The sequence below is a fragment of the Oryctolagus cuniculus genome, chromosome 11 (assembly GCF_051225735.1).
Source record: "Oryctolagus cuniculus isolate XC-2025 breed Fujian yellow rabbit chromosome 11, ASM5122573v1, whole genome shotgun sequence".
Taxonomy (NCBI): domain Eukaryota; kingdom Metazoa; phylum Chordata; class Mammalia; order Lagomorpha; family Leporidae; genus Oryctolagus; species Oryctolagus cuniculus.
Window position 1 is genome coordinate 100,947,366 of NC_142877.1, and position 16,460 is coordinate 100,963,825.

Genomic DNA, 16,460 nt, shown 5'->3' on the forward strand with positions numbered 1-16,460 from the left:
AAAAAATAACCATATAAATAAAATTATATCTTTCCCTGTTGCAAATAATCATGTAAAATTCTCTTCTGCCATACAGGAAAAAAGGTCAGTATTTTCCTGTTGGTGATTTCTTGCCAATTGTCCAGGAACTCTTGAAAGCATCCAAAGGTGAATTGCTTTCCTCCTTTTCCAGGGGCACAAAAAATTCTGCAGGTTACCTCCACCCATTGTCATTGCTTCTCCTTACTACATGGTGTCAACGTAAATGCTCATCCTTACACAGTCCCACAATCCATGGCTCATGTTCATCCGATACCATGTGCAGTTTCTGGGGTCCCATTTCCCCAGTGTTCCAAGACTATAATTCTATTGGACAGATCTTTCTGCCCACATAAATCTCACTATCTAGGGCACAAGTTGACACAAGAGCACCTAAATCTATCCCTATCCCTAAGGAGATGATGCCTCAACCATCCCTGTACCTAAAACCATCTCTATACCCTCTCCAAAATGAGACCTCTTCCTTGACACTCAAATAGAGAAAGTGTGTTTATACTCTTCTTTCCTGGTCATCCAGGCTGCTTTTCCCACATCACTCTGCCAAAAGCAGCTATCAATGTTCCTTGGGTGCTCAAAGATACCCTCTATGAGAAGAACTGAAAATATCCATGAAGGTATGATACTTAACCCATGCATAGGCTGGGACCTAGCAGGCAACTTCTGTAGCTAAGAAATTGTTGGGGTTAGGGAAGTATAAGGAGGTTTCACACATTTCCTAGATAAAGCATCAGAAATACATAAGGAAGCACATTATGTCTTTGAGGCAAGTGAGTTTTATTTCCATGGAAGACAAGAAAAAGAAGTATATCAAGAGATGGTATCTAGGTCAAGCAGATTAGTCCTTTCAACCCTGCAGTATATGCGGCTGAGCACACATGAAGCAGTGTTTTAACTTTGGACATTTTTTCTAGCTAATTGTGCTTTACAACTATGCATCTGTGGACAGATGAAGTCAATCTCATTGTTTAAAGGCACTGACTAATATTCTCATCAGCATCTTGTTTTCCCTGCTCAAATCTGATATAAATCATCTAGAAAGAGAGATTGTGCTGTGAGATACTGATATATGTCATTATATGCGGTTTGCCTGTCAGACATGTTTGCTTGAAAAATAGAACTTTTTCAGATAGTAAAAAAGAGAATGGATTTGCCAATATTTTACCCCCTGATAAACACTGATAATTTTACTATCTACAAATAGAGTCATCAAGACAGATGCCCTTGGGTGATTGAAATTTCACCATACAAAATGTTATTTACTGGTTGAAAAGTGGTAAAAGTGGTTTTATTTTTTTTTAAGATTCTCACAGGTGAGCTATCATCCAGAAGCTATAGGCTGTGAGTGGGCATCTTTTTCATTCTTCTGATAATGCCCTTTACAGCTGGTAAGATGCATTATGCTAAAGGGAGACTATTTCCTACAAATTTTCACAAAGTAATTCCAGAATTAAAAATAAAAACATAGAAACTTGTCCATTCTTTTTCCCATGTTCTCATTCTCTCTTTCATTTATTATCTTCTATACTCCTATTAAGATGCTTCTCCTGTCAAGTCCATGGATCTCTGAAATTCTATAGAAATTGCCTGTGGAAGGAAAGAAGGTAAGAGCAGGATTTTAATATTAGTCCTTGTAGAGCTAATTTTGACAAACAAAAAGCTCTCAGTACATACTGGGAAACCTCTAGATGAATCCCATTCTCCTTGAGGACTGTTACTATATTTGTAGTGCAGTAGTCCCCTCTTATCTACAGTTTCATTTTCCAGTTTCAGGTACTCTTATCAACTGTAATCTGAAAATATTAAATGGAAACTTCCATAAGTAAACAATTCATGAGTTTTAGATTGTGCGCTGCCATTCTGAGTAGTGTGATGAGAGCTCTTGATGAGCTGCTCTGTCTTTCCCAGGGTGTGAGTCACACTGTCCTCCACCATACCCACATTGTATCTGCTAATCACTCATCAGACACTTAGTAGCTCTCTCAGTTATCAGACCAACTGTCCTGGTATTGCAGTGTTTGTACAGAGAGTTCAGTGCTATCTGTGTCTCAGGCATCCACTGTGGCCTTGGAATATATCTCTCATGGATAGGAGGGAACAATTGTACACTTTTCTTTGCTACCCCCAAATTATTTCCCCATTTCTGATACTAATTTTCTTATCTGATAGAGTTCTCTGGTTGTAACAAACTGTAAACAACTTTGCTACTGTAAGCAAAAATGATTTCATTTTAAAGTCATAGAAATAAATTGTCTTGAAAAGACAGAAACCAGGAAAGCTCTGAGAGTCTAGGTCCAGCACCCAGAGTTAACTCTTCAGGTTGCCATCACTGGAGACCAATCAGCAACTGGAACTTTTTACTAATTTACTCAGGATTCAAATTCTAAGGAGAGAATGTCCAATTGGCTGTGCTTTGGTCTATGTCTATTCTTCATTGGGTAAATCACAGAGCTTTGATTAGCCATTCTTTCCAACTGTATCTGATGAGCCAATTGTAGCTACCCAAAATAAAATAAGTGTGCTAATAGTAGGGAAAAAAAAAAAGAAAAACAGGCTTTCAAGAGGAAAAAAGAAGGAAAAAAGGGTAAATGGCACACACTCCAGGTGACTTGAATGCCTTTTAAGAGGCTTTACTGTGTCCTATTTTTCTGACCTTCCCCAGCAGATGACAATGGATGAGTATGTGTAGGGCACAGACATACACTTTGATCTGAATCTACATTTGATGGATGGGTCCCATAACCAATCACTAGACAACTTCCTCCATGAGGGCAAGGACCATATCTTCTATGGTTATGATATTCTCAAGGCCTAGTAGAGTACTAGACTGGCAGGCCCTTAATAAATATTTGAAAATGAATTTCAGAAGCTTTCTCAAGTATTTAGATTGGTTCACTTTCATCCCTTTTTGCTCTTTTTTCACCTTTCCCTATTCATTTTTCTCATTTATTCAGTTTTTTGCTCTTCTGAGCTTTAGCCTGGAGCCTATTTTTATATTAGAGCCATAAACACTCTTCAGTGTCTAAATTTTAGGAACAGAAAAACCCACTAGGCCAAAGAGATTTCCATGAATACCATGTTGGTGATAGTATGGATTATTTGAAGAAATTTCCATCACCTGAGGGAGGGAGTTGGGACTAATAAATTTTTTTCTAAATCAGCTGGTAAGCAAACTGGAGACTCTTAAAATTTTGCTCTCAGCAATTCACCATAGGCAGACCACATTCTCCATATGCTTATAACAATCTCAGGATTCAGAAAAGGTGCTTATTACAGGATACAGAAATTTGGAAAGACCCTTTATTGGAGTAACCCCAAGCCAGAAATACTATCTAGATCTGATATCTGAATTTGGCCTTTAATGTAGCCCAACTTAGAGAGTAGTAGGGATGGGAGGGGAAGAGAGAAAAATGATTATTTTCTTGATGGTTCATTTAATAGTTCTAATTTTAATTAGATTTTGTCATCTGGAAAGATATACATTCCCAAGGCATGTTCTCCCTGCATAACTATTAGCCAGCCTCTTTTTCACAAAGAGCCTAAGTAGCCTTTTGTACATTTAATAGAGTTCAGTGGCTGCCATGGCTGCTGCCTGGCATGGACTTTGTGTTTTGACAAGACAACTCCTACTGACATAAAGACTTACTAATATACAGGGTGAAATCTTCGGGGATAGCCAAGGAAAAGCTTCATTAGTTGCCTATGTTGTTGTCTTTCTTCCTTTAAAGAAAAAACAGTTACCAGATTATATGCGCCTTGGTTCTATTTTCAATTCTACCATGCATAGGATTCAGTAAATCCTTCTAAGTAGTGGTAAGTAGTGGAAGGAGAGGGTGAGAAATGTAATAACTCCAAAAGACAGAGTACTAAATTGTATTGATGTGTTGCAAACGTTAATGCTCATAAAGTCACCTAAAAATTTTGTTTCCAATGCAGATTTTGGGGCAGGCCAAAGAGTTGGGATGCTGGTTAAGATGCCCATGTCCCACATCAGATACTTGGGTTTGATCCCCATCTTTGCTCCTGGTACTAGCTTCTTGCTAATGTTTACTTTGAGAGGCAGTAATGGTGGCTCAAGTAGTTGGGTCACTGCCACCCACATGGGAAACTTGTATTGAGTTCCTGCCTCCAAGCTCCAACTCCAACCATTGTGGACATTTGGGAACTGAACCAGTATTTGAAATGCTGTGTGTGTGTGTGTGTGTGTGTGTGTGTTCCTATCTCTCAAACATCTCAAACAGGTTTTTTTTTTTTTTGGAAAAAAATAATGCAGATTCTGATTCTGTGGAGCAAGTCTGGGAGTCTTCACTTTTAACAAACTCCCAAATGGTGAGGCTTCTGCTCATCCAAAAACCCAGCAAGAACCTGAATAATGAATTCTGATCCACCCAAAGCATTATAAATCAGTCTTCTTAGAACTCTTGTCTTATTCTTGCTAGAACTTTTTGACACATATTCCTCACACATCCCAATTTTCCCTCCAACTTCAGACTGTGAAAATTAGCAGATACAAAGAATTTGCCCCCTCAATCCATCATCCCCACATCTTTACTTTCTTGAGTTTCACATCCCATTCTCATTTTGCATGAGCTATGATTCGAATGTTATGTAATTTTAATTTGTTCACACCTCAAATGTAACACAAATTCACAATTCTTCATCAGAAGGCAATAATACTTTATCCTTTTCATTATTTCTTGCCTAGTAAAACTCCCTTCACTTACAAGGATAAGCAGCACCATCAGATATGCATAAGGTATTATTTAAAGTATTTCTTCTACAAATAAAAACAAAACTGCCAAAGAGTAAATGTGCTCCACTGAAAAACCATGATTAGATTATTTTTAATTTTTTTTTAATTTGACAGATAGAGATATAGTCAGTGAGAGGGAGAGACAGAGAGAAAGGTCTTCCTTCCATTGGTTCACCCCCCAAATGGCCGCTACAGCTGGCGCTGCACCGATCTGAAGCCAGGAGCCAGGTGCTTCCTCCTGGTCTCCCATGCGGGTACAGAGGCCCAAGCACTTGGGCAAACCTTCACTGCCTTCCTGGGCCACAGCAGAGAGCTGGATTGAAAGAGGAGCAACTGGGACTAGAACTCAGCGCCCATATGGGATGCCTGCGCCGCAGGCGGAGGATTAACCAAGTGAGCCACGGCGCTGGCCCCAATTATTTTAAAATTTTAACCCAGGCCACTGAGGGTGGTGGAAGATCTGCTTAACTTTCAGTTTTCCCATCTTTTACAACTCACTATTAAGCAAAAGTACTTTTTCATCTTTGTTCAGAAATGGAGATGACATTGTATCCACAATGAACTTCTGTCCACAATGCAAAGAAGTCTTTTCAAGGAGGCTTATACACTATTGCCAGGCTTCATGTGAATGATGGGCTAAGACAAAAACACTGCAAGAACTAGTGCCTTCACATACTCACAGCGTGTCTTCAGAAGATTTCCCAGAGTCCCCTGGGACCAGACCAGTGAGGTTCATGCTCATCCTGCTCTCCCTATCAGTGTGGATTGATGGCATGCTGTGTATTCCCCTGCAAAGATAATGTTTGCCACTGGACAGGAGGATCAAAACCAAAATCCTTCTTAGATACTGTTGAATTGGAGTTTATGGCTTTGACCTTTACAATGACACATATTTTTTGAATGACTGCATGTTCCATTTCTTTAGGAGATTTGAATGGCTGGGGGCCAAGGAGCTGACAGAGGGAAACAGATGCTAAAGGAAGAACCTAGAGTGATGGTGGTGTGGCTTTTGACATTGTAGTCCACAGATTTTTACACTTCTGACTGAAGATTTTACATGCCTGTGCAGATTAACATTGCAGAGGTTAAATGGCAGATCTGAGTTAATTGGAGCAAGAAGCTAGAGGATTTCTCAAATCCAACCAAGTACAATATATCGAGTACAATGGTATCACCCATTATGGCTATCTGGCATACCATGTCTGCCCAGACTAGTCTCGATTTTTTATACCCTCTACACTAAGAGCTATGATGGACTTCTCCATGATGCAGGATAGGAGAGTGTTTCTGAGATAAGGAACTATTCAATACCAGCAAGAGTTTCAGCAGTGGGTACACATGCTACCCATAGGTGTTTTTGTCACTGTCTTTGGATAGCATAAAGCATGCTAAGAACCTAAAGCCACAAAACAGCAGTACTAAATGCTTTCTCTTCTTACACCTCCTGGTGTTTCATATTCAGCATTGTCAGGAAAACCCTCCAGATTCAGAATCCACAAGGATTCATCAGATGTCCCTGTCCTAGACCTAGGACCTAGCACTGTCCTGGAACCACAGAGATCGTACATGTTCTAGAAGCAGACAGCAGCCTGGGTGGCTTGCAGATCTACCTTCACACATGATCTTGTACAATTACTGAATTCAGTTCCCTTCCATTAAAGAGATAAAGTGATTACTACCTTATAGGGTATTATGAGGGCTAAATGATTACACAGATGATAGGTAGATGATATGTTGATATTGAGAAATAGATGGATAGATGATCAATATAATAGTAAGGTATGTGAGCTCCTATCATTAGGAATTTTGCACTTAATTCTTACAATATTGAATCTAGACTTTGTTACATCTATTTTACAAATGATGAAATTGTGTCTCAGAAAGAGATTAAGGGGGGATAAGGGGGTATACAATATTGCCAGAAGTTGCTACTACTCCAAAACCCTAGCCTAGATGGTGTTCTATAAAACTATCCAGTCATTGACCATATGCAACACCTGCTACTCACCAAGGCTGCGTTAATTTGAGGAATATAGCGAGTCAAAGGAAATTCTCATGGGTTAAATTCCTAGACAGAGTATCACCTACCCAGCATCATACCTAGTCCCATGTTCACCAATGGTCAAAATCTCCCATAAAGAAGTTACAGTAATTATAATTTATAGCCTGAAAAAAATCTGGTCTAACTGGACTTGGTTTTTGTATTTGTTTATTTTCCTTAGCCCCACCCAACACCAACTCAGAGAATTAATGCCAGCTTCACTGATGATTTCCTTACTTGCAAAATAAGTACAAAGGTGCAAAACATTGTATTGGAAGGATAACAAAAAATAAACCTGTAGAAATTTGGAAAATTAGGGAGCAGTGATACACATGTCTCCAATTCACACTACTGTGACAGCAATACTGTCAGTAGAAAGCATACTGTGAGTTTTGAATGTTGAATTTTGACCTTTTCCAAGCTAGTGATGTGTGGTATGATACTCTCTTATGATGCTGGGCAGCAGCGACAAGTATAGCCCCCCATATCAGCCACACGATCATGAAGCAGTAGATTTTTGCACAAATGCTGACATGCAGGGTGGTTATAAGCTCTGGTCTGAAGGTCAGACTGCCTGGCATTTTTAAGCAGAGAGAGAGAAAGGAAGTCCTCACCCTCTGATGCACTGCCCAAATGTCTGTAACAGCCAGAGCTGGACAAGACCAAAATCAGGAGCTGCAAGCTGGAAACTCAATTGCAGTCTCCCATGTGGATGGCAGGGAAACAATTCCTTGAAGCATCACCTGTCATCTCCCAGGGTTCAGCACTAACAGGAAGCTGGAATAGAGAGTGGAGCCAGAACTCACACCTAGGTACTCCAATATCGTATGCAGGTGTCCCGAAGGGCATCTTAACACTACACCAAAATACCCACATCTGCTGCCTGAATCTTTGTTTCTCCACTCACAAGCTGGGGGAACTTGAACACATTACAGAATATCTCTGTACCTCAGTTTCCTCAGGTATAAGCTAAGGTTAATAATAGCCTTTGTCTCCTAGGAATGCCATTCATTAATTTGGCATTTTGCAAAGGGCTCATCACTCAGCACCTAGTGCAGAGCATGTGCTACATTAATGTTAACCATCTCAAACGTTGCAAGGTTGTGTGGCGTGGACTGATGCTTGCTGGAAAGTGAAGAGCTCTGGCATGGAAACGTAAGAGGCCTTTGTGGTCAAAGGTGGCAGTGATGATGTGAGATTGGAGAAATCCAGAAAGGCGCAATCATTTCTCTTTTGCTGCTGTAACCCCATCACCTGTGAATTAACAGACCAGCTGAACAGGATGGTCTCCAAAGGCTCTCAGCAGCCCAGTTTTCCAACAAAACGAAAATGAATCTTGATGTGAATGGAAGGGGAGAGGGAGTGGGAAAGGGGAGGGTTGCGGGTGGGAGGGACGTTATGGGGGGGAAGCCATTGTAATCCATAAGCTGTACTTTGGAAATTTATATTCATTAAATAAAAGTTTGAAAGCAAAAAAAAAAAAAAAAAAAAAAAAAGAAAGAAAGAAATGTCCTGGAGGAATATATACTTTTCAGACTAATTTAAAAAAAAAAAAAAATTCCAGTTAAGGTGCTGGTGTTGTGGTATAGCAGGTAAAGCCTGCCATGCCAGCACCCCATATAGGTTTGTATCAGGGCTGCTTCACTTCTCCAACTCCCTGCTAACGGCCTTGGAAGAGCAGCAGAAAATGGCCCAAGAACTTGGGCCTCTACACCCATGTGGGAGACCTGGACAAATCTCCTGGCTCCAGACTTCTGCCTGGTCCAGCACTAGCCATTGTGGCCATCTGGGAAATGAATCTCATTCTCTCTCCCTCTCTCTGTGTAACTCTTTCAAAATAAATAAAAAAAAATTTTAAAATCCCAGTTAAGAAGAATGGGGAGGGCATCTGGAGTGAGTATCCATTCCCTTTGACAGCCCAACACCTCACCCCTGCCAATACAATTCAGGCCGGCAGCATCCTCATTGCTGTTCTTTGAAGTACTTTACAGAAATCAGCCACTTTTCAGCCAACATGCCGAGTTACGTGACATTATAGAGAAGCAAGGCAATATATCACCTGTAAATGGAGTGGTGTGGCCAAACTCTGGTTTGTAGTCGTGATACAGAAAAAACAGGGGCCAAGTAGAAATCAGCAGATCATAGGGCAAGCCCTGGTCAGGTAATTAAAAGCAAATGGCCAAAAGTGGTGATCCTGACCCACTCCTGAAGAATGTGGTCCCCATAGACAGAAACAGGGACACAGGTCCCTCTGCCCCTACTTCCCCCTGGTGCTGACAGCTTGTAATCTCTGCCTCCATCACTCTTTCAGGTATTTGGGGTGTTTCTGCTTTTATTGTGATTGGAAATGATTCCCTGGCTTCATGCTATTGTGATTCTGTATATAGTGAGTAATGAAACATTTTTCACGGCACCTTTTCCTTTGATTTTTCCAGCTTAATGACATTATTGGGAGGGCTTCAGGGACTGTTATGCAGATGCGCTTCCTGGCGAAGTTGCTGCTTCAGGAGAAGTCATTACTTTTTGTGGGCCCCACAGGCCCTGGAGAGGCTGCTCCTACAAACAGCTTCCTGCGACAGTTACCTCATGAAAAATATGTTATGTGTCAAATTAACTCCACAGTGCAGACCTCAGCTAAGCAGACCCAGGACATCTCCCTAACGGAACTTGAAAGGTACCCAGAGTTTTAATTAAAATCAAGAATGTAATTGTGCTTAGTTTACTCCTCAGAGATTATCCACAAAATAATATGAAGCTCTTGCCTTCGGTTTCTGACAGAATAAATGAAACTTGATTTGTTCCTCCCTGTAATGTTTATTACCGGGGAAACTACATTTTAATTGTTGTTGACAAATATTCTGATTTATGTGGTGCATGAAATGGAAAGCAGCCTCGATAGCAAGTGTCTACTTAACTTTTTCTTTGTAAAATTTTGCTTCAGGAGGCTGTGCTAGCTGTCTGTCATGGGTATTCTTTAGGCCAAAGCATATTAAAGTAAATCACCAGATTGGATCTTGACTAGCAGAAAGAACCATCTGTCAGGGAGAGATGTGAGCAGTGGGCGATGGAATCAGTACTTGCCAACACAGGGAGGGCAGAAAGATCAACTGGAAGAATGGCAGTGTCCAGGGGATTCCATCCAGAAGCTGGGTCGCTTTCCAGCATCCCAATCATGCATTTTTAATTCATCACATGGCAAAAAGACAAGTCCGACACTAATTGGCACCATAAAAGAAAATCCGTACATCCCAGGAACTGTTCAGTCAGGGGTGCTTTGCATCCCTTTACACAAGGACCATTTTGTATTCTTTTTAAAGTTTACAGCAGAAACCTGAGGACATAGATGGTATTAAGGACTCTATTTACTTAATGAAGAGACTGAGAGAGTCAGATAGACAGACAGAATTCCATCTGCCACGTCACTCCCTCAAATGCCCACAACAGCCAGGCTTGAGCTGGGGATGGAGCCAGGAATTAGGAACTCAATCCAGGTCTCCCACATTGGTGGCAGGGGTCCAAACATTTGAGCCATTACTGTTTCCTCCTAGGGCATGCAACAGTAGGAAACTGGAATCAGGAGCTGAAGCTGGAAATCAAATCCAGGCACTTTGATGTGAGACACAGCATCCTAGCTGATATCTCAACTTCTAGGCCAAGTGCCTGCCCCAAGGAATCTATTCAATTCACAGAGTTCATTCATCATATTAGTTTAACTAGGAAAATATTTGGAGGTAAAGATGCATGTGACCTTTTTCCAGACAAAGTCATAATATGGTAGGCAACTGGCATACATGGGATGTCTCAATTCATATACATATACATTTACATATATATATAATTCTTTACAGTCAGTACTCCATATCTACAGATTCTAAATCTGCAAAGTCAACCAACTACAATGTAAAAATACTCAAGGGAAACAATTGCATCTGTAATGAGCGTGTACAGACTTTTTGGCTTTGCATTCTCTAAACAATGTACTAACTATTTATACAGTATTTATATTGCAGTTTTATAGTTAACCCTGAGATAGTTTAAGTATACAAAAGAATGTGCATAGGTTATATGAATTTTTTGCCCCAGGGTTGGCTCTGTGGCATAGTGGGTAAAGCCACTGCTTGCAGCATCAGCATCCTATATGGGCGCTTGTTCAAGTCCCAGCTGCTCCACTTCCAATCCAGCTCTCTGCTAATGCACCTGGGAAAACAGCATAAGAAGGCCCAAGTATTAGGAACCCTGAACCCACATGGGAAACCTGGAAGAAGCTCCTGGCTCCTGGCTTCAGATTGGCTCAGCTCTGGCCATTTTGGCCATTTGGAGAGTGAACCAATGGATGGAAGATTTCTCTCTCTGTATCTGCCTCTCCCGCTCTTTGTCTCCAACTATGCCTTGGAAGGAAGGAAGGAAGGAAGGAAGGAAGGAAGGAAGGAAGGAAGGAAGGAAGGAAGGAAGGGCAAGAGAGAGAGAGAGAAGAAATAAATACTGCCCCATTTTATATAAGATACTTGAGCATCTATGGATTTTGGTATCCAAAGGGGTCCTGGAACCAGTTCCTTGTGGATACCAAAGGACTCCCTGAACATATACACTTTTTCAAGCATTAATGGGAGAAAATACTTACTACATTATCAACAATGTGCTGATTCTGATAGTGGTCACTTTTTATTCATGTGTCTTTAAGTAAAATAGAATTATTATTAATTTTAACAGTGCAGGTTAAATATTTGAGAATTAAGTGAAAATAATAAGACACAAAGTATTTCTTTCCACTAAGGATTGTTAAGTCTCAATAATACTCAGAATTACTGTTCTATTCCTCTAGCTCCTTGTCCTAGAAAAACCAAGATGGGTGTTAATGGAGAGCCATCAGTGCCTTCTGTATGGCTGTTGGTGATTATAGACTTCACAATCTCCGGTTTTAAGACTTTTCGTGTGGCTGCTTTCTCAATCTTATATCCTGACACACTTTGCTTTTGCTTCATTTTTGGCTCAGAAAGCTCTTTCAGGCATAATTAAATCATTTAATGTTCCTGCATGTTATTTCTTTCCTTAAGAAATGCAATTTTATGTCATTTCTTTAATTTGAACTCCTATTAGTATTTCTACCTTAGAATATATCCGTCTTTGGGAAGTTCTGCAAGTGCATTTCCAATGCCTGGGATTTTAACAAGATAACTCAATACTGCTCAGTGCAGATGTAAAGGGATGGGCCCCGAAACCCCATGAGTGCCCAGTCTTTGGTGCATTCTGAGCCCTGAGCATCATTGTGGGAATTCCTCATTACATCTCAGCCAAATTCTCCAGCCAGGCCTTCTGAAAAGAGAACAATGTGACAATCAAGTCTTTTTGTACTTACAGCTGCTGTTTGCAAAGTCCAAATAGAAAAGCAGGTTTTCTCTTCTTTGGCCTCAAAATTTTTCAAATCTCACAGCAAGTCTGGAAGGTTTGAGGATTTTATTAGAGAGGCATGAAACAATAGATATGGCCAGCAGGCACCATGTACACAGTCTGGAAGAATATTTGTGGATAATTGCTCAGTTTGGGCAACTTTACCAAAAATGAAGGATACAGAAGGATGTGCATAGGTTATATGAATATATATCATCAACAGCCACTCTATTAGTCTTCTTGGGCTGCTCTAACAAAATACCACAAACTGGTTGAATTGCACAACAGAAGCTTATTTTCTTATTCTTCTGAAGACTGGAAGTCTAAGATTAAGGTGCTAGCAGATTTGGATTCTCCTACAGCCTCTCTCCATGGCTGGCAGATGGCCATCTTAATGCTATGTCCTCAGAAGGCATTTCCTCTGTGCATGGGCATCTTTGGGGTCTCTGCCTTTTCTGCACCAGTCAAGCTGTGTTAGGGCCTCACCTTTATGATGCCAGTACACATTCTCTCCAAACACAGACATATTCTAATGTAGTAGAGGTTAGGATTTCCACACATGGATAAGACCAGGGGGTGGAGGAGGGGGGCGGTGTGGGTGTGGAAGGACGGGGCACAATTCAGTCCTTAGCAGCTGCAAATGTTCTTAAGTGTAGAAGGAACAGCCAGAAGGGAGAGAATAATTAATATGCCTAAGAGGCAGAGCACCACATTGAGCAATATGAATAAAGAAATACCCAGGGGCCTGCACCATGGCACACTAGCTTAATCCTCCGCCTGTGGCGCCGGCATCCCATATGGGTGCCGGTTCTAGTCCCGGCTGCTCCTCTTCCAGTCCAGCTCTCTACCGCAGCCTGGGATAGCAGTAGAAGATGGCCCAAGTGCTTGGGCCCCTGCACCCGCATGGGAGACTGGGAAGAAGTACCTGGCTCCTGGCTTTGGATCAGTGCAGCTTTGGCTATTGCGGCCATTTGGGGAGTGAACCAATGGAAAGAAGACCTTTCTCTCTGTCTCTCTCATTGTCTGTAACTCTACCTGTCAAATACATAAATAAAATCTTAAAAAAAAAAAAAGAGAAATGCCCATTCTTTGAACCTAAAGTTACTTTTTCTGTGTCTGAATGGGCTACATGAAAATGTATAGAATTCACAACCAAAATAATATCTCCAAGAAAGAGAAGCAATAGATAATCAAAGCTAGGTAACTTCACAAGATGTTTCTGGTTAATCTGGTTCAAATTCATTGCAAATTCAGAATTAGAGTGTCAGATAAACCATCTGGCAGCTCTACACTGTGAGCATCTCTGAGGCAGGGACTCCATGTCATACATGCCTTTGTGTCCCTTGTGCCCAGCAAAGGACCTGACACATTCTAGGGGAATGTGAACATTTCCTGAACAGAAGCAAAGCCTTTGTTAGCAGAACAAATGAGGAGACTGTGGAGAGCCTCGAGTCCCGCTGATTTCATTATATTAGGTGGAACTATCTGGTGTTTCTCTCAAATTAGAGCTTTTTCTGCCAGAGCAGTATTTGAAATAGAATGCGTGACAACAGTGAATAAAATGAAGAATTTGCTTTAAAATTCAATTTATTCATTCCTAGTGTTTACCCAGAAAGTATTTGCAGAACATATTAAGGCATTAAAAGTTTCAGAGGGATTAATAGCCCCTCAGAATATCAGGGGCTCCATGGAATTGATCTAAATAGTTTCCCCAGACTCTCACCAAGCTTCCTTTAATTTTATTTACTTTCTCAGAGAAAAATACGACATGATCTTTATGCCCCTATTTCTATACCTCTTTACAGACATGCCACATGGAAATTTCCACTAAGTTCTCCATTTGAGAGCTTTATTAGTTTTATAAAGTAGTCATTCAATTAACTCACCCTCAGACAAATAATTATTTTTTAGTAACGCACTCTTATTTTCACACATTAGCGCAGCAATAAAGGGAATCCTGGACTGTTAGGTGTATCAGATTAACTTCAGTTGAAGACTTTGCTGAAGTCTTCTTAGTTGAAGACTTATCATGATGTGCAGGAGGCAGAGACCAGGAAAGAATCAGGCCTAGCTTTTAGATTCCAGCTGTTTTCCTAGAATAGCTGATGTAAACTTGGCCCTACTGTCCATGGTTCCTCTGATTTTTTTTCTGAAAATCTCAAAGCAATTTCATATGTGTTCCCTTTTACCTTTGTAATATCCCTCTCAAGAAATACTCACAAAAGATGTTAAGCATTTTCCTACAAAGTAATGGTGTGAATAGAACTGGATGCGCACCCCAGGTCTTCAGTGAGTTCAGGGGCAGAGCTGACTACAACTTAGAATAGAACCTTCTTGAAGGCTTCTGTCTTCTGCAAAGCTCCTGGCATTTTAAGAGCAGTCAAGACAACTAGTTATGCCAATAGATTCTGAATCAATCAAGATTCATTGAAAAATTCTCTATAATATTTCAGGACCATTACAAAACAAAAGCTTTTTTACAAACATTGATTTTATAATGGGAAATTATCAGAGCCACATTCACCCACTATTGGGAAGTGTTAATAATCCCTGCTCTAGAAGGAACAGAATAGTGGCTATTGTTTGAAAGATGAAAGTGATTCTCACTATAGACAGGTTATGTGTGACCCTCCATAGGATGATATGTTCCAAGCCTTCACTGTAGCAATCTGTTGGTGAGATTTGGGTTAGAATAAAGAAAGCACAGAGTCTTATGGCTGTAAGGGGCATCCCACCTAATGCTTGAATCCCCACCATAATATGCTCAAGTGATAGGCACTGATTCTTTGCTCAAACATTTCCAATGGCAGTGCTATCAGGGGACTTTTCTCCTTCAGACATCTCTAACTAGTAAGGGACTTAAACCCATTCTAATGTCATACAATGTACAGGAATGTCTTACTGTAACTTCAACTTATTTATTCCAGTTCTGCCTTGTGGGATCCTGAAGAACTGATCCAATCCTTCTCATACAGAAAATTCTTAAAATAACAGGTGAAACCCATCTGGGCTCCTTTTCTCCCAGCTAACCAATACTAACTCCTCCAACCTCCTTATAGGACATGGCTTCAATTGCTATCTCTCTCCTTGTTGTCATTTCATGGAATGTATACTTGTACACTCAATATTTATTACTTTGACAGAGGCTTATTGAGTCCTTACTCTATGCCAAATATTCCCACAATATGTCCATATCTTCTTGTGTGAAGTCAAGAACTAAACATCATACTACAAATGTGACCTATACCTCCACTAACAGACTACAAAAGCTTGTTTACTTCATTTAATATCTTCCTGGATTAGTATCTTCCAGAATATAATTTCCCATTAATCTGGATGCCATACTTCTATTGATAGAACTGAAAACTATAGCAGTTTGGTTTGGGTTTTGGTTGCTGTTTTTAAATCAGGAATAATTGTGATCACCATGGTAACAATATAACATGAATGTTTGGGGGACACATTCATACTATAGCAAGTCCAAGATCATAAATACCATTTCAGAATTTCCTCTGAGCTCCAGGCCCAAATATCCAGGTGACCCGTTGGCTCAGCACATGCAACAGTCCAAAAGCAGACAGATTCTTCTCCAGAAAATCTGGTTCTCACCCAAGAGAACCAATGAACATTAACCACATGTATATCAGAATCTAAGGGTCACCTCTCTACCCCTTACCTACCTATCCTGTTATTTTTGTGTCATGATTATTTTTATATCCTTTGATCTTGCAATCTCTACCACTCTCACCCTAACCCAGCCCCTCTGTACTATCTCTTCTGAAATAGCCTTCTGGCTGCTCTGCTAACATCCATTCCTTGTCTCCTGAAAGTCCACATCCCATATTGCAACCAGAATGATCTTCCCAAACATGAATCTATTACACCTTGCCTGCTCTCAGTCATTCCTCAGTGTCTTTCCATGGCTCACCGTCCTCCAGTAACACTGACCTTCTCCTAGCTCACCTAGATGCCAAGCTCTCTCCTGCCACAGAACATTTGCATATGTTATTCCTTTTGCCTGCAATGCCCTTTCCCATTAATCCCATTTCTTACCTGAATTAAATCATATTCCTGTCTCACCTCAGAACAAACACCACTTCCCAGACTAGGTCAGTTTCCCTGTCTACCTTCACACTTAGATGGCTATCTACTTTCTTTTGTCTGGTGATACTTAGATTAATTAATTTCTGTCTACTTCACTAGGCTATGAGCTCCACAGAAACAAGGTGTGTTTGTTTTCAC

At 40.6% G+C, this 16,460-nt stretch overlaps 1 long non-coding RNA gene across 11 annotated transcripts in view; it reads right to left on the bottom strand.

The window, feature by feature from the left end:
• The window catches only part of LOC149123592 (uncharacterized), a 501,504-nt gene that overhangs the window by 269,531 nt on the left and 215,513 nt on the right, over window positions 1-16,460 (bottom strand). Inside the window, exons 3-5 of one of the 11 annotated variants that reach the window (XR_016216962.1) lie at window positions 12,187-12,266; window positions 3,683-3,756; window positions 870-1,623 (exon numbers count right to left, since the gene is read on the bottom strand). The exons of 6 other annotated variants lie outside the window; for them this stretch is intronic. This is a non-coding gene — a long non-coding RNA (uncharacterized LOC149123592). Of the gene's footprint in view, window positions 1-869; window positions 1,624-3,682; window positions 3,757-12,186; window positions 12,267-16,460 lie in introns of those variants that run through there. 4 more of the 11 variants (XR_016216967.1, XR_016216964.1, XR_016216961.1 and 1 more) reach the window with 4 other exon arrangements.